We start from the raw sequence: 19,296 nt of genomic DNA on the forward strand, positions 1-19,296 counted from the left end.
GCGCTTTGAGAGGCCAAGGAGGGAAGAATGTTTGAGGCCAGGAGCTTGAGACGGGCCTGGCCAACATAGTGACACCCTGTCTCTACAAAAAATAAAAACAAAAGTTAGCCGGGCATGGGAACACACACCTGTAATCCCAGGCTGAGGAAGGAGGATCACTTAAATCCAGAAGCTGGAGGCTACAGTGAACCATGATTGCGCCACTGCCCTCTAGCCTGGGTGACAGACAGACCCTGTCTCTTTAAGAAAAAAAAAAAAACAACGAAAACACAAAACATGGGACTGGAAGCAGTGGTAAACTTCAATGTAAAAGGTTGATCACAGGCAACATACCTTAATAACACAGTTGAACTCTGACAAATTTCCTCCCATATTATGTCATGGGACACACCCCTCCCTGATCATTTACTGCATAAAACTCTTGAAAAAATAGGTCACCATATGGAATCTTGTACCTTTGTTACTGAAGAGGAAGTAGTGCTTCCTGAACTCAGGGATGAGTGCATAAACTTGCTTTTCTACAATCTGTTAAACAGGTGAGGTAGGTGGAAGAGGTAATTTTTAATTAAAATTGCAAGCAGGAAAAGCAATTACCTCCCTATTCAGAAACACACCCTTCCTTATGGTGCATATTTATAGACAATTAAAATTAAACTTGGTCAGGACGAGAAGCTAGAATGACTGTTTAAGACTGAGTGTTAGGCCAGACGCAGTGGCTCGTGCCTATAATCCCAGCACTTTGGCAGGCCGAGGTGGCCGGATCACTTGGGGTCAGAAGTTCCACAGACCAGCCTGGATAACATGGTAAAACTCTGTCTCTACTAAAAATACAAAAATTAGCTGGGCATGGTGGTGTGCGCCCATAATCCCAGCTATTCAGGAGGCTGAGGCAAGTGACTCGCTTGAACCTCAGGGAGATCACACCACTGTACTCTAGCTTGGGCGACAACATGAGCCTCTCTCTCAAAAAAAAAAAAGATTGAGTGCCAGAAACCGTCTTATGCCAACTATATATAAAAACAGCACTAGAAGTCCTTGCTAGAGCAATTAGACAAGAGAAAGAAATAAAGGGCCTCCAAATTGGAAAGGAAGAAGTTGAACTAGCCTTGTTTGCAGATGATGTGATCTTACATTTGGAAAAACCTAAAGACGCCATCAAAAAACCATCAGAACTGATGAAACTACCTTTGCAAAAATTATAACTGACATAATTACAGTGAAAGAGGTCTGACGTCACTGACTCCACCCTATTTCTAACCTCCAAGCTGTCCTTGTTCATTCCTGGGCCTAGGCTGAACTAGCTTTGGGAGGAATTTAGTTTATAGTTTAGCTTTGAAACAAAGACAACAATAGCCCTTTCCCAAAATAAATCCCTCTTCCTGCCTGGGGACTGAACAGCCTTTGCAGGACTAATAAATTAGCCATAAGTTTAAAAATTATGGTTTAGGAGTCATGCAGCTGGAGGCTGCAAGATTCTGAGCTCATGGGGATAACATCACTATTGTAAAACGTAAGATCAGCGCTGGAGATATTTTGCAGACCCTATATTCAATGGATCAGCTGATACCACCCAGATCGATAAACTGGCTCATCTGGTCCTGTGGCCTCCACCCAGGAACCACTCGGCACAAAAGGACAGTTTTGACTCCCTATGAGTTCATCTCTGACCCAACCAATCAGCACTCCCAACTCACTGGCCCTGACGCATCAAATTATCCTTAAAAACTCTGATCCCCAAATTCTCCAGGAGACTGATTTGAATAATAAAATTCCAGTCTCCTGCATAGCTGGCTCTGTATGAATTACTCTTTCTCTACTGCAATTCCCCTGTCTTGATAAATCAGCTCTGTCTAGGCAGCAGCGGGCAAGGTGAACCCGTTGGGTGGTTACACTGATAAATAAATTCAGTAAAGTTGCAGGATACAAAATCAACATATAAAAATTAGTAGCATTTCTATATATCAACAGCGAACAATCTGAAAAAGCAATCAAGAAAACAATCCCATTTACTATAGCTACAAATAAAATTAAATACCTAGGAATTAACCAAAGAAGTAAAGGATCTCTACAGTGAAAACTATAAAACGATGATATAAGAAATTGAAGAGGACACCAAAAAAATGAAAAGATATTCCATATTTGTGAATTGGAAGAATCAATATTGTTAAAATGTCCATATTACCCAGAGCGATTTACAGATTCAATGCAATCTCCATCAAAATACCAATGCTGTTCTTCACAGAAATAGAAAAAATAACCCTAAGATTTATATGGAACCACAAAAGACCCAAAATAGCCAAAGCTATCCTAAGCAAAGAAAACAGAACTGGAGGAATCACATTACCTGACTTCAAATTATATTATAGAGCTATAGTAGCCAAAACAGTATGGTACTGGCATAGAAACAAGACACATAGACTAATGGAATAGAGAACCCAGAAATAAATCCTTACATTTGCAGTGAACTCATTTTTGACAAATGTGCCAAAAACGTACACTGGGGAAAGGACAATTTTTTCAATAAATTGTGCTGGGAAAACTGGATATCCATGTTCAGAAGAATAAAACTAGACCTCTATCTTTCACCATATACAAAAATCAAATCAAAATGGATTAAATACTTAAATCTATGACCTCAAACTATCAAACTCCTATAAGAAATGGAGAAACTGCAGGACACTGGTCTGGGCAAAGACTCCTTGAGTAATGCCCCACAAGCACAGGCAACCAAAGCAAAAATAGATAAATGGGATCGTATCAAGTTAAAAAGCTTCTACACAGCAAAGGAAACAATCAACAAAGTGATAAGACAACCCACAGAGTGGGAGAAAATATTTGCAAACTATCCATCTGACAAGGAATAACCAAAATATGTAAGAAGCTCAAAGAACTCTACAGGAAAAAAATCTAATGATCCAATTTTAAAATGGGCAAAAGATCTAAATAGACATATCTCCAAAGAAGACATACAAATGGCAAACAGGCATACAAAAAGGTGTTCAACATCACTGATCATCCAAGAAATGCAAATCAAAACTACAATGATATCATCTCACCCCAGTTAAAACGGTTTACATGCAAAAGGCAGGCAATAACAAATGCTTATGGGGATGTGGAGAAAAGGGAACACCAGTACACTATTGGTGGGAATGTAAATTAGTACAATCACTATGGAGAACAGTATGGAGGTTCCTCAAAAAACTAAAAATAGAGCTATGATATGACCCAGCAATCCCACTGCTGTGTACATACCCAAAAGAAAGGAAATCAGTATACTAAGGAGATACCTGCTCTCCCATGTTTATTGTAGCACTATTCACAATGGCCACGATTTGGAAACAATCTAAGTGTCCATTAACAGATTAATGAATAAAGAAAATGTGGCACATATACACAATGGAGTACTATTCAGCCATAAAAAAGAATGACATCCTGTCATCTGCAATGACGTGGATGGAAACAGAGGTTATTATGTTAAGGGAAATAAGCCATGTACAGAAAGACAAACACTCCATGTTTTCACTTATTTGTGGGAGCTAAAAAAAAAAAAAAATTAAAACAGCCCCAGTCACTGAGCCACTGCCAAGGACTCAGCAGCCTCCCCCTTGAGCCCCCTTGCTTCCCTACGTTCCGTACCCCCTGCCCGCCACCTTCCGCAGACCGTTTCCATTGAGGAAAGGGAATCGTGTCGTATGTCCACTATCCAGAACCTCCACTTTCAACTCCTTTGCTGATGCAAGTAAGGGTGATGACCTGCTTCCCGCTGGCACTGAGGATTACATCCACATAAGAATTCAACAGAGAAATGGCAGGAAGACCCTTACTACTGTCCAAGGGATCACTGATGATTACAACAAAAAGAAACCAGTGAAGGCGTTTAAGAAGAAGTTTGCCTGCAATGGTACTGTAATTGAGCATCCAGAATATGGAGAAGTAATTCAGCTACAAGGTGACCAGCGCAAGAACACATATTATGCCAATTCCTCGTAGAGCCTGGACTGGCTGAGGACGATCAGCTGAAGGTTCATGGGGTTTAAACACTTGCGGCTCACTGTAGCTTAAGTAAGGATTTCCTTGCAATGAGTAGAATTTCCTTTCTGTTCCTTGTCACCAGTCTAAAAACCTCACAGCTTGTATAATGTAACCATTTGGGGTCCGCTTTTAACTTGGACTCGTGTAACTCCTTCATGCAATAAACTGAAAACAGCCATAAAAAAAAACGAAAACAAATGAACTTATGGAGACTGAGAGTAGGACAGTTACCGGAGGCTGGGAAGGGTAGTTGGGGTGGGAGTGGGGATGACAAATGGGTACAAAAATATAGGTGGATAGAATGAATAAGATCTAGTATTTGATAGAAACAGGGTGACAGAAGTCAACAATAATTTATCGTACATTTAAAAATAAAAGAGTATAATTGAGATGTAACACAAAAGAAGGCTAAATGCTTTGAGGTGATGGAGGCCCCGTTTACCCTAATGTGATTATTATGCACTGCATGCCTGTATCAAAATATCTCATGTACCCCATAAAAATATACACCTACTATGCACCCACAATAATTAAAACTTAAAAAAAAATACTGAAATCTTAGAGTAACAAAAAATAACAAAGCTTGAGTCTCCAGGAAGTAAAGGTGTCTACCCACCAGGCTGAGAATTCTAACCAGACCCAGGCACTCAACTACCATGCTCCCCAAACGAAAACTCCACTCTAGCTTGGAGTGGGGAAAAAAGCAACTTTCACGGGAACTTACGTGTAAAAACCACGAACAAAGGCAAGAACCGAACGGACCGCGAGACCGGAGCAGGGCCTGCGCTGCAGCTGCCGGCTGGCCAGACCTCATTAGTCCTCAGGGGCCAGGCGGAAGCTGACCTCCAGTTTGTCAAACAAGTTTTACAGAGTGAATTTATCACAAAAACAAGAGGTGGGGATGTGTCCCAAATATTTCCAAGGAAAACCACTGTTTTCAACCACTTTAAAGCATCTGTTTGGAGTTCCCAAACTCTTCTATAGGTTTCCTCTCTAGTTACCGAGGGGCCTCTTCCAATCTCTGTTGCTCAGCTGAGCCGGAGCCAGGACAGGGGACGGGGACAGGGTGTGGGGACAGTAAGGATGGCGCGCAGTGCGGGTAAGAGTCCACCACAGGAGAGACCACCACAAAGCTGTTCACTCATTTTCCACACCTGTGCTATCCAACAGGGTAGCCACAGAGGAATGTTTCCGTCAAGATTCACTAAAATTTCAAATTCCGTTCCTCAGGCCCTGCTACCTTCTGCAAGAGCTACAGCCACTCACGCAGCACAGTGGCCTCTGAATGTCCCCAACCCCATGCTTCTCTTCCTTCATTGGTCGGCCCCACTGTACCGCCTGAGGGCGGTGCCAGCACCTCTGGGGTCACACGGAGGCCCTGGCCATGGTTCCTCTGTGGGCTCCGCGTCAACATCACCCCGTGGCCACCCTCCTCCATGTGGGGACTCCTCTACCTCTTCTTGGTCCCCACAGAACCCTATGGGGCCTCTACCCTGTGTCACCACAGGCTGGATGGTGCGGGCCAAGCCCACTATCTGAGGAGATGACCTGGCTCAGGGTGGGCACACGGGGCCTGGGGGCCAGCTTTTATCCAACCGTGAGCTAAGGCTGTTTCCAGATGAACATTCCCAATGAACGCAATAACAGGGTCACAGGAAAGACCAACTGAACCCCAATTAATTAAGATAAATATTATACCCCTCAAAATAATTCCTCTCTTCCCCCTAGGAGACCTGCATTACCAAAAAAATTGTACTCCATTATTATTTTTATATTTTGAATTTCATTAATAAAAAATTCGTAGATATTTATCACCTGTCTTAGGTAAGTACCTACATAGCAGCCTTGAGGTCTGCCAAACCTAAAATATTTACTGTATCTGGCCCCTTACAGAAAAGGTTTGCTGACCCCTGGCCTCAATGATCCATATAAAATGCCTCTCCCACAGCACCAGCAGCCCCTGCACCCCGCTCCTCCCAACCCTGCCCGGGAGCCCACACTGCAGGCAGCACAGCACCGGTTTGTCCCCAGCACCCTGAGTTCTCAATGCGAACCAGCAGGGTGGGAAGGGGCTGGCTTCCTTCTTGAAACTCAAAGATGCCGCCCTGGGGAGAGCAGAGGCCTGCAGCACTCAGGCAGCCCCAGCACGCTCCACTCTCCTGTCCCATCTTCTCTCCCCTTGTTCCACGGACGAAAGGCCAGGCTGAGAAGAAGGGACATTTCTGAAATACAGTAGACAAAACACAAAACAAAACACACCCAGGTCTGTGCCCCAAGGGTGGCTTTGCCAAGAAGAGTTGGACAGACATTCAGATGGCAGCTTTGTCTCACCACACATTCAACTCTTCAGAAAGTAACACAGAGCATTAATGACAGTGTCAAATATTTCCAGAAGCCTTTTGGGAAGCATAGACTTGCACTGTGACCTGTGGGCTCCGTTTAAAGCCAGAGCAATAATGAACCTCCCTCCTTCTGGGAATAAAGCCAGGCCTGAAGAATAGCAGGTGTCACCAAGAATTAAGATCAAACAGACATCTGAGCTAAGTCACAGCTGAGGCAAGTGTGTGCCTAAGGACAAATGAGAAGGGAGCGTTTTCGTATCATCTTAAAAAATTAAAATTACTCCGAGTAAATACACATCTGCAACAGAAGACATGGACAGGCTGTCCTAACACTCCTCAAAACAGCCCCTAACGGATAAACCAAAACGTCAATGGTAAAATGAATAAACTGATGACGGACATTCATACAACGGAATGCTACACAGCAACGGAAGAGAACAAACTCACCCCAGAACGTAAGTGAATGTGACAAAAATGTTGAGCAAAAGAATACAAGCAGTATAAAAACTTCAAAAATAGGCAAAACTAAATTGTTTACATTTAGGGATGTACCTTGTTGGCAAACTACAAACTGAGGCAAGCTGAGGGTCGCAGCCAGGGCAGCAGCAGCCTCTGAGGGCGTTACGACGGGACAGGCCTGAGCGGCGCGTTTGGAGTGCTGGCCAAAACCAGGCTTCATAATCTTTTTTTTTTTTTTTTTTTTTTTTGAGACAAAGTCTTGATCTGTTGCTCAGGCTGGAGTACCGTGGCGCATTCTTGGTTCACTGCAACCTCCGCCTCCTGGGTTCAAGCGATTCTCATGCCTCAGTCTCCTGAGTAGCTGGGACTACAGGCATCCTGAGTAGCTGGGACTACAGGCATGCACTACTACACCCAGCTAATTTTTGTATTTTTAGTAAAGTCAGGGTTTCACCATGTTGGCCAGGCTGGTCTCAAACTCCCAGCCTCAAGTGATCCGCCCACCTCGACCTCCCAAAGTGCTGGGATTATAGGTGTGAGAAACTGCATGTGGCCTTCATAATCATTCTTTAAATGCCATTTGTATCAATAGCAAAGACATGGAATCAACCCAGGTGCCCATCAACAGTGGACCGGATAAAGAAAATGTGGTACATATACACCATGGAATACGACGCAGTCATGAAAAAGAACGAAATCATGTCCTTTGCAGCAACATGGATATGGCTGCAGGCCATAATCCTAAGCAAATTAACACAGGAACAAAAAACAAACACTGTATGTTCTCACTTACAAGTGGGAGCTGAATGTTGAGTACTCGGGACATTAAAGAAGCAAACAACAGAAACTGGGGACTACTTGAGCGGGGACAGATGTGGAGAGGGGTTGAAAAACTCTCAGGTACTATGCTCAGTACCTGGATGATGGAATCAATCATGCCCCAGAACTCAGCATCATGCAATATATCCCACGTAGCGAACCTACACATGTACCCCCAGATCTAAAATAAAAGTTGAATTTTTAAAAAAGATCTCATTGAAAAAAAGGTTTAAATGCTATGTGTATGTATATATAAGATACATTATTAAGAATACAAGTAAAGTTAAAGCATCTTTTAAAGAAAAGAAATTAGAGTTGGCAAAAGAACTAGAAAATGTTGCCCAAATGAAAGTGAACTTCAGGGGTCATTTATTAGCCTAGCATGTTGGTTGACCACAGGAAGCAAAAGGGACTTAGGAATCCCTCAGTTCCGTTTCTAAACCATCAGAGAGAAGCTAGAGACAGAGGCAAAAATGAATGCAGGTCTGCCAGCTCAGGCCGGGGGCTTTTCTCCCCAGCATCAGGCACTTCCCAGGAACGCTGGGAGGTGGTTTTGGGCAATCTTACTAAACTACTTAATCTGGTCTTACAAATAACTGTTTCTCTGAGCTCCTAAAGTAGCAACTTTGAGGGCAGGCAAACAGAAAAGAAAACACTTCTTTCATTTTTCTCCTAGATTCCTTTCTCAGATTCCATCTCCATCTTGACTAGAACCGGGTGGTGGCAGAGTTCACACCTCTGCTGAGGAAGGCTAGCCTCGGTAACAAGGTGCACCCAGACCTGCGGCCCCCCAGCAGGCCAGCAGGGAGGGAAGCTGGCCTGTGTATGTGCAGCCACCCACCACCCACATAGGAACAGTACTGAGGACAAAACACAAGTAAAGCGGCTCTGCAGAGGCAGCCTGGCGCGGTGGCTCATGCCTGTAACCCTAACACTTTGGAAGGCTGAGGTAGGCAGACTACTTGAGCCTAAGCATTTGAGACACGCCTAGGCAACACAGTGAGACCCCATCTCTACAAAAAGTACAAAAATTAGCTGGGTGTGGCGGTAGGTGCCTGTGGTCCCAGTTACTGGTGAGGCTGAAGCAGGAGGATCACTCGAGTCTGGGAAGTCCAGGCTGCAGTGAGCTATGATCGTGCCACTGAACTCTAGCCTGGGCAACAGAGTGAGATCCTGTGTCAAAAATAATAATAACAACAAAATAAAATAAGGCAATCGTTTTTGGAAAAATTCCATCTCCAGAAGTAGAACATTACAAGCTTATGGGCCAGGCGTGGTGGTTCACACCTGCCATCCCAACACTCTGGGAGGCCGAGGCAGGCGGATCACTTGAGGTCAGGAGTTCGAGACTAGCCTGGCTAACATGGTGAAACCCCATCTGTACTAAAAATACAAAAAATTAGCTGGGTGTGGTGGTGTGTGCCTGTAAGCCCAGCTACTTGGAAGGCTGAGGCAGGAGAATCACTTGAACTGGGGAGGCAGAGGTTGCAGTGAGCTGAGATCGTGCCATTGCACTCCAGCTTGGGCAACAAGAGTGAAACTCCATTTCAAAAAAATAAATAAATAAATGAAAATCACAAGCTTGTTTATTAAATCCATTACACATACACACACACAAACTGTAAAAGCAAAACAAAAAAAAACTGTTATAAAAGAGGACAGACAAGTGATATATAAAGATACAGAAAGAAAATAATCATTGTTGTCTTAGGAAAAGTTGGAGGAATTTTTTGCTTCTCCACTTTTAAACTATCATTAACAATGAATACATTATTTGGTAATTACTTTTAATTAAAGAAAATGAAAAGTACTTCAATATCCTACACTTTGTTACTTTTTTCTCTTCTCCCATCAAGCAGGGTATTGAGGAGTTCTTTGAGCATAAAAATGTGTCAAGGGGACAGATTAAACAATAAAGAAAACAAAAATACTCAAAACTGTAGTCCCTCGGTCTCCATGGGGGATTAATTCCAGGATTCCCTTGAATTCCAAGGATGCTCAATTCCATAATGTAGAATGTTGTCATATTTGCACGTAACCTACACACATCCTCCCACGTGCTTTAAATCATCTCTAGATAACTTACATCTAATGCAATGTAAATGCTATGTAAATAGTTGTTACACTGTATTTTTAAAATTTTGTATTTTTCATTATTTATTTTTTTGAAATAGGATCTCACTCTGTCCCCCAGGCTGGAGTGCAGTGGTGTGACCACGGTTCACTGCAGCCTCCACCTCCTGGGCTCAAGTGATCCTCTTGCCTCAGCCTCCTGAGTAGCTGGGAGCACAGGCACATGCCACCACACCCAGCTAATTTTCAAATTTTTTGTAAAGACATCTCCCTATGTGGCCCATGCTGGTCTCAAACTCCTGGGCTCAAGTGATCCTCCTGTCTCAGCCTCCCAAAGTGCTAGGATTAGAGGCATAAGGCACTGCATCTGGCCACAATTTGTATTTTTTAAATTGTTGTATTAGTTTTCATTGGATATTTTTTCTTGAATATTTTTCCCTTTAGACCCTATGTGACTGAACATGAGGATGCAAAACCCACAGGTGCAGAGGGCCAATGGTACACAGGGAGGAAAAAACTCTGGAATGGGCAAAGGACTCAGTTACAGAGCGTACCTAGACGAGGAGAGAAGACGGTGACAGAGACTGAGTTTTTGCTACCACCTGAAAACTTTACCACAAGGACATATTCACGTATGACTTGCATGGGAAAGATTAATAAATGATAAGCGAGAAGACAGCTCTGGGTGTACAGAGGAGTAGCACATGAATACAGCCTGTTAGGCTGAATCACTGTCTCCAATGCTCTGTGCATCGGCCACAGTGGCCATCAGAGCTGGGGACTCATAATGAGAACACCAGAGGCCCAGACACACTGGAAATACCATCCAAGGAAGGAAGGTTCCTGATGGGGAAGGGGACAGTGGTGACGCCAGCACGGGTCCCCCAGTCTCTGGAAGACATGCCCACAGAAGCAAAACCTTTTCCCAAGATCAAATACTAAAATATGTCTCCCTCCTTTCCCCACAAGTGGTTTCTGCAAAGAAGCTCCAGCAGTACTTGTGTTTAGTTTTTTTTTTTTTTTTTTTTTTTTGAGACAGGGTCTCACTGTAGCACCCAGGCTGGAATGCAGTGGTGTGATCTTGGCTCACTGCAATCTCTCCTTCTAAGGCTCAAGTGATCCTCCCACCTCAGCCTCCTGAAGAGCTGGGACTACAGGTGCACACCACCATAACTTGTTAATTTTTGTATTTTTAGTAAAGATGAGGTTTCCTCCGGTTGGCCAGACTGGTCTTGAACTCCTGACCTAAACTGATCTGCCCACTTCGGCCTCCTAAAGTGCTGGGATTACAAGTGTGAGACACCACACCTGGTCTTCCAGCAGTACTTTTAAAAGGGGGAAAAAATGGAAGAAAAAAAAAGCCTAACCTATTATAGAAGAGCCAGGGTAACTGTGCCCTCAGCTGATGACTTTCAGACGGCCGTCGACTGCCTGAAGTGGACAGTGTGATGCGGTATGAACAGGTAAGTGAGAAAAGAACCCACGTAGCTCTAAACCCACACACACTATGAAAAAATGACACATGAACAAGGAGAGGCTGCAGTCTCCTGAAGTTTAAGGAAGCGGTGCCCGGAGGCACTCCCAGGAGGTCTGTGCCTCGGAGGCTTCGGTGGGAGCGCCCCGTGGCTTTCATGGGCTTTGCCAGGATCCCTATCTTAGAGAAACGGAAACAGATGACAGTGAACTCCAATTCTGTCAAAACGCTTCACATCCTGACTTTTATTTAGGGGGAAGCAAAGTCTCTGGGAGTTCTGGGGGAGAAAGGAAAAGCCACATTTTGGCAAGATCACCACTGCACAGCAGCAGCAGAGACCCAGCAGCGGGGGGTGGCTCTGGGAAGGGCCCCCAGCCAGCCTGGTGCCCTGCTCCGGGGAGAGCCACAATGGCACAAGGGGGCCTGGTCTGGGGTCCCCTGACACCCACATTACTGAGCTGTGGCCCCTGGGAATGGCAGGAGAGCAGACTCAAGGTAGAAAATGGGCTAGCTCAGGAGAAGAATCACAAACCAGGGGGGACATGACACCAGAAGGTGCTGAGCACACTACTGATGGGCAGCGGGGACACCGAGACAGTGGAAAGCCAGCATGCAGTCACCGCCTGGGCCAGGCCCTCCAGCCTTGGAGATGCAGAAGGCAGCAGAGCTCAGAGTCTGGGAAGGCGACCTTCAGCTGGGCGTGAGGTCAGCCTTCCACATCTTCCCAGTCCCAGAAGACAATGGAATCCTAAGCCAGGCTGATTTCCCCAGGAAACGAGGCTCGAGCCACATGAACTTCACTTTAGTCAAATAAACAGGGGACAGGAGACGTGAGATAGCCGAGTTTTCTTGCTGAACCCCGTGTGAAGGAGACCGAGGACTTTGCTTCCTGAAACCACAAAGGTCAGCCTGGAGACGCCATCATCACACTGTGTCCTGGGGCTTCTGCCCCAGTCGGCATGCCGGGCTCTGCCATCCAACTGGGCCCCCACTGCTGTCCACCAGTAGTCACATTTGTGTGCTGTGCTCTTTTAATAAACACAGCTTGTGACTGTGAACAGAGGCTTTAAGGAATAGATGCATTAAAAATGAGAAAACCCAGTGCTCGATCCCTTTGGAAACAAGTGCATCAGTTATAAATCACTGGTTCTGGATTCTGGAATGAGACTGACTTGGTTCTAAACCAGGCTCCAATTACTAGCCGCATGACCTCCAAAAAACGACTCCACCTCACTGACTTCTGTTTCTTCACCTATAAATCCCATAGGTGAAGGATAAGATCACCAATGCTTAGGTGTCTGCCATACAGTCGGCACTCGATATCTAATAGTGATTACCAGCGTCCTCTGGTTCTCAGAGAGGCTAGGTGTAAACTACGCCAATTAAAGTGGTCATTAAGAAGACGCTGTTACCCCAGGACCATCTCAATCATTATGACAAATACTTTTCAGGTCTGATAATGGTTAGAATGAGAATAAATCTCTAAGAACAAAAAGACTTTACAGCTCATACCAGCCTTTCATTTCCACTAATACATTTTTTTCCATCAACATTTAAATTTTTCAAAACTTCATCCAGGCATGATGGCATGTGCCTATAATTCCCAGCTACTGAGGAGGCTGAGGCAGGAGGATCGCTTGAGCCCAGGAGTTTGAGTCCAGCCTGGGCAATGTAGCAACAACCTGTCTTGAAAAACATTGTTTTTCAAAACTTTTCCTGGTGTGCTCACGTGTTTCTCTCTGACTCCCCATGGGGAGGGGCACATGGCAAATGGTTGGGTGAGGTGCTCCCGTCCAACTGGCCTCTCTTGAACACTGAGAGTTAAAGGAGCAGGGCATGAAAGTCCAGGTCTTAAGTGCAGGGGTGAGTAGAAGTGGCCACCAGGGTGTCCACCCATTCCCTCCTCACCTACCCTAACTGAGGTAACCCCAGGTCTCCCCCTCTCCCACCTGGGACACCGCCAGCAGGGCCTCTCCCCTGCATGTGGCAGTCCAGCCAGGTGGAACTCTGCCCCCTCCCCCTACACTCGGCCACACTGTTAAAGCTGGGGCCAGCACTGGACGACCTCCAAAGCTCCCAAAGTGCTCCCAGGGAAATAAAGGCCTACTGTGCCACTCAGCTCAGCTCACCAGCATTTGAGAGAAATACTTTTAAGTTACCAAGGCAGCAGTAGGTGTGTAGTCTAAAATCACACCTAGGGCCCAACTCCAACTACCATACAGCAGTTTACACTCCACAGAGCACTTTTACTTCCATTATCTTTACTGCAATATTTACAACCACTTGTGAAATCACCACCTCTTTCTCCAGCTTAAAGGAGAAGAAACTGACTCAAAGAGTTTAAGTGACTCGCCCAAAGTCATGTGCTTGGCTTTGAACCGATGAAAGGCTGGGAGCGCTCCAGCCAACAGAGGGAGGACAGAAGGCAGCTTCCAGAGCTGTGCTTCCCCTCCCGCTTCCCAAAGGCCTCGCTTCCAGAGCCAGAAGCGCTGGCTTTCTCTAACATTTGGGGAAAATAACCACCCGGCATTACCCCTGCTTTCTCTAAACCCTGTTCAACTAACCCCAGCCCAGCGACGGGCAAAGGGGCTGCTACTTCCACACCAAGAGTGCTGTCCACCCCTTCACCAAGAAAGCTGCCAGCTGCTCTCTCCACCCAAGCCGGCTCCTGCCACCCCAAGGGCCTGTCACACGGCCCCCAGCACACTAGCATCTAAAGTTCACCATGGCACAACCATCTAAAGTCCACCAGGGGCACAGACACAGCCCCCCGACCACCCTGGGCAACCAACCAATTCCTTGTTTCAGAATCTTCTGAAGGGCCAGGGTGGCGGAGAAGCCGATAGGGTAGGGGCAGGGTCATCATTTGCATGTGTCCAGGTTACACAATCCGGGGCTCTTCCTGGGCTTTTCAGAGGGAAAATTAAAACCCTGCTATCTTTAGCCTTTCATTTCTCCATCTTCCACTTCTCAGTTCCTGTTTCCCATCCAAAAGACCTGACCCCATTCCCCTACGGTAGAATGGGAAGCAGGGAGGAGAAAAACCCAGAATGGGGAAGGGAGCAGAAAGGCAGGAAGGAACCACCAGGCTTGCTGGGGCCCTGCACAAAGCCAACCTCTGTATGCAGCAGAGATTGTTTTCTAAAAAAGGAGTGTGGCGATGCAAACAAGGTCATGTGCCTTTCAGAGCCTGGCCAGCCCCGTGCCCCTCTCCAGCTTCTCCCCACACAGAGGTCATGGGCCCCACTCCACCCCCAGCTCCGACCCCAAAATCAGTCATCTCTAGGCATGAACCTTTCATTTTTCTACAATCCAATCAGTGTGGTGATGGGCGAGGGGGAATGAACTGAGGGAGGGCCCGAAGGTGCACAGGGACTAGCCAGGCATCATTCCAGTCCCCGGCAGCAGATTCTGGATCCTGCTTCATCCTCGTGACCCAGGCTTATTGCAGGAGTCACTGCTACAGATGAAGACCATAAGCTTTCATTCCCACATCTCCACACACAAATTACTTGATCGCCTGGGCCTCAGTGTTCATATCCTTAAAATGCGGGCAGTAATACCTACTCAATACTGTGATTGTTGCCCTGACAGTTGGAGAGTCCCCAGGTTGGTAGAGGACCCTTCCCCTCCCACCTCCATAGCAGAGCCATCAGGCCATCGGATTGGTGCCTGACTCTAGGGGAGGGACCAGCCTGCCTGGGGGCCTTGTAAGTGGGGTTCCTCAACCACAGAGTTTCCCAGGTAGGGGAGGAGGCAATGGGCAGACACTGAACAGCCATTCCCAATTTTAGACCTGGGTTCCATACTCTACTCCACTTAGCCCAAGGACTATGCAGGACCCTCCAGGGGCTCATCAGGGTGCAAGGGAGCTGAGAAGGCGTGGGGGACATTTAGCATCGGCCCCCATCCCTGGCCCCAAATGTGCAGGGCTACTTTGCCTGTTGGCCTCAGATGAGTTCATCTGAAGATCTCTGCGCTAAAACACACACACAAGGCTGGGTTCTGCTGCCCTCGATGGAAAGTGGTCCACCCACTAGTGCCACACTCCCAACAGCGGTCCAGCCTCGGGGCAGGGGGCCTGAGAGCCCCAAGGAGCAAGGTGGGGACAGAGGCGGGGGTCAAAGAGATGCAGATGGTGCTTTTCATTTTTGTTCCTTAAGATTTGGGGCTGAAAACTGTACCCTCTGATAGCATCCACCTACCAGGGAGCAGGAGCACAAGAGGAGGACTTGAGAGGCACCAGCCAGGCTGACAGGTGGGAGCCTGGAAAGAGGGGCACCCCAGCCTGGGCGGCCTCGCAGGAGAGCAGGGTGCAGGAAGCGGGAGCAGAGGCAAGGAAGGGCAGGGTCCCTGTCACTGCAGGATGGCGCGGAAGGGACGGGAAGTGCAGCAACAGGCAGGGATGGCCCTTGGCTGTGCTGCTAAGGTCAGCAAGGGCCATTTATTTTCAGCATTGAGGGACGAATGTTTCTCCCCAAGGAAGGGCTTCAGCCCATTAGTTTTACTTTCTTTGTTCATTTTCCATCCAAAGAAAAGAAAATCTGAAACCCCAGCTAACAGAACAAGAGGGGAAGCGAGGGGAAGGGCTCCCTGTGCAGCAGCAAGTAAGGGGAAGAGGCTGAACCTCCGGCCCATGGGCTGGACCATGGCCCAGAGCAATTCCCTTCCCTGCTAAGGGGGCAGTCAGGCCTGCAGACACCACAGAGAAAGGCCGAAGAGCAGGCCCAGGGTCCTGGTCTGGCCCCGCACAGCCAGTTTCTGGCTGCAACCCCAGGAATATCACTGGAGGGCTACAGACCCCAGTCTGTAATCAGGAGCATGGACATACGCACTCCAAAAATGCTGAGTCCTAAAAGCAAAGACTGCATGTAATGCTGCTATGTTTAGTTTGAGAAGAGAAGAGGAGAGAGAGAGAGAGAGAAATATATAAGTAAAAGTGAAGATCGTCTGTTTCTCAGCCAGAATGCTGTCTGCTCTGAAGCTGATCTGTGGAATATTTACTGTTTCTCAAGAGACCTAAAGAAGTTGCCACAAGAGAGTCAGCAGCTTCCCGGGGCTTGGCTCACTCAAGCCACCCCGCCCCAGGACCCGGGAAGGTTTGCATTTGTTGTGGGGACTGAAAATCATGCATTGTGCAAAATGAGAAGATGAGTATGGTGGCAGGGGCACCATGGAGACTGTCACCTACTCAAATTGGGGCCTTAGATGAACCATTTCTCCTCTGAGCTTCTAGATACAAAATTCTATGAAAGTACCACCTTTAAAATAGCTTGCATTTTAGTTAATCTTTCCAAGAAGGAAATCTTACAATGACATTCAAACATATGTGAAGTAATGGATTAATTTTCTAAAGGAAAGTAAGACTCCTGACCAAAAGTCTCAAAAAAACAAAAAAACTACTGATTACTATCAATACTGTGAATAGCATTTATTTCAACTTTACAAATGGCTGGTAATCATAGAAAGTAATTTTTTTTTTTTTTTTGAGACAAAGTATCGCTCTGTCACCCAGCCAGGAGTGAGCCACCACATGTGGCCAAAAGTAATTTTTAATGAAGAATTCCACTGCATTTCCCTGGCTTAGATCTCTCAAAATAGATGGAAAGAAATGAAATGTGTATGTCAGTATATCCTACCCAAAAGTCAGGGTACAAATGTGATGATACCAGCACTGGTCATGGGGGTAGCAGTAATAACAGGCTTCCAACCGCATAGCACCTCTAAAACAAAGTGCTTCCACGCAGATTATGGCTCATGACTCTCCAACCTGGGCAATGGGTAATACAGGCAATATTACCACAACAATATGGAAAGTAAGATTCACAAAGGTATTTTTCCAAGGCCGCATAGGCAAGGATAAACCAAAATGCCACCTTTGTATTCTCTTTTTTTGCTTAAAAACCACTTTCAGGCCAGGCACAGTAGTTCACATCTGCAATTCCAGCACTTTGGGAGGCCAAGGCGGGTGGATCACTTGAGGTCAGGAGGAGTTCAAGACCAGCCTGGCCAATGTAGTGAAACCCCATCTCTACCAAAAATACAAAAAAATTAGCCAGGCGTGGTGGCGTGAGCCTGTACTCCCAGCTACTCGGGAGGCTGAGGCAGGAGAATCGCTTGAACCTGGGAGACGGAGGTTGCAGTGAACGGAGATCGTGCCACTGCATTCCAGCCTGAATGAGAGACAGAAACTCTGTCTCAAAAACAAAACAAAACAACCACATTTTCACATTCTCCTAGCCTGTTCTTTCTGACATTATGTACTGGTTCATTAGTTTGTCCAAGGAAATCTCCGTTAAAAAGTTAAGAAACAACAAACCAAGAAAATAAAGCTATCTTAATTTTGCAGGGAAAAGCTGTGAGCACCTATGATCATTCCATAATGCTTACTAAGTAGGTATATCCTTCCTACCACTGTTTGAGACGACTATAAAACAGTCACTGCTTTCAGACTTAACATTTCCCAAGGCAACTGAGACTTTTCATTAGCTGAACCCTAAGGAACAAGGACAAACTGTCACTCCTTCAGGACGGGGGCCCACGCCTTCTGATCTCTGAATCTCCAGCACCAGTGGAATGCCCGACACGTGTAAATGCTCCGTGAACATGGAATGAATGAAACCATCCTCTGCTGCTCTTTAGTTTCTACCTAATGCCCTGTGACAGGCTGTTCGGGAAAGACACCCTGGAGCAGGTGACACAGGCACATCCTGAAGAAAGTGACAGGCCGTTAGCAGGCAGGAGGCACTCCAGCCAAGGGCTTGGAATGAGTCCATCAGCTGTGCTGGCCCCTCCCGGCCCTTGGCTGCAGCAGGAGAATCAGGATGGAGAGGAACAAGGACTGAGAATGGACAGGACAAGCGGCTAAGAGACAGTCATGCTGACTCTCAGTCAGTGCTTTTTTAAAACCCAACTCCTCTGTCGCACAGAGGAGATGGACTAAAAAGGTCTCTTGCTGGAATACAAATTGCTCAAATGCATACCATCGCATCCCCAAAACGGAATCAATGAGAACACTGAGGCTGTTTTCATTCATTTGAAATTGGCAGTTGGATGCCAGTGGCCTGCACTTTCATTTCGATACTCTTCCAGTTACACAAGACAGAGACAATTCTGATTTGCACATGTAAATAGAAACAGATGGCCACATTCTTTTTTTAAAAACAAAATCCAAAAGCTTTGAAATACTAAGAAATTTGTTTCAACTCTCTACCACTAACATCATCTAATATCTCCTTGCAGTCCTTATCTCAGATATGTTAGACTAGAAGCATCTGAAACATACATTGACTGCTCAGCCCATGGACAGCATCATCATGGCACAGCATGTTAAACGCTGATTTCTTTTTGCCTGACATTTAACTGAAGGCAGCACACGCATATACACCCTCGTGCTAAACTCTGACTTTTAACATCCTGGCGCCCACTGACATGCTAATTTTTTATCTTCATCACCCCAGAGCTGGCACATGGTTGGCACTCAATAAATATTCATTAAATGAATTAATTGGGCTGCCAGAATTACTTGCTTTTTTTTTTTTTTTTTTTGGAGGGGACCCTAGTACAGTTTTTCTCCTGCCATTTTTATGAATGTCTGAACCTGCGAATATGTCAATGACTAGGGAAACTATAGTGATGCACTGGTCATTCTATGACTTTAAGTCTACACAGGTTCCTTCATCAAAACAGGGTATTAAAAACAACTAAGCTACAGAGCCAGATCCTACTGGAGCAAGTGTAGTTTGTAACCTGCTTATAAACTCCAGTTCTGAAGTCCCTCAATGCCTAGCCATGCTACCTACCAATAGGCATACAAATAAATCAGATGATCTTGTGCCCCTCAGCCCAACGCCTACCAAGACTTCAAAATGTTTTGGTGAGATCACCTCCCTGCTATGAGATGCAAACATTAGAGTATAAATCTCTTTAGAAAACTTTTTTTTTTTTTTTTTTTTTTTCTGGAGACGGAGTCTCGCTCTGTCGCCCAGGCTGGAGTGCAGTGGCCGGATCTCGGCTCACTGCAAGCTCCGTCTCCCGGGTTCACGCCATTCTCCTGCCTCAGCCTCCCGAGTAGCTGGGACTACAGGCGCCCGCCAC

At 46.1% G+C, this 19,296-nt stretch overlaps 1 protein-coding gene and 1 pseudogene across 5 annotated transcripts in view; one reads left to right on the forward strand and one right to left on the reverse strand.

Annotated features, from left to right (window-relative positions):
- Window positions 1–19,296, reverse strand: part of ASAP2 (ArfGAP with SH3 domain, ankyrin repeat and PH domain 2) — a 203,964-nt gene that overhangs the window by 134,217 nt on the left and 50,451 nt on the right. The window lies entirely within an intron of this gene.
- Window positions 3,693–4,230, forward strand: LOC102119496 (eukaryotic translation initiation factor 1 pseudogene; annotated as a pseudogene).

Source organism: Macaca fascicularis, chromosome 13 (assembly GCF_037993035.2).
Source record: "Macaca fascicularis isolate 582-1 chromosome 13, T2T-MFA8v1.1".
NCBI lineage: Eukaryota > Metazoa > Chordata > Mammalia > Primates > Cercopithecidae > Macaca > Macaca fascicularis.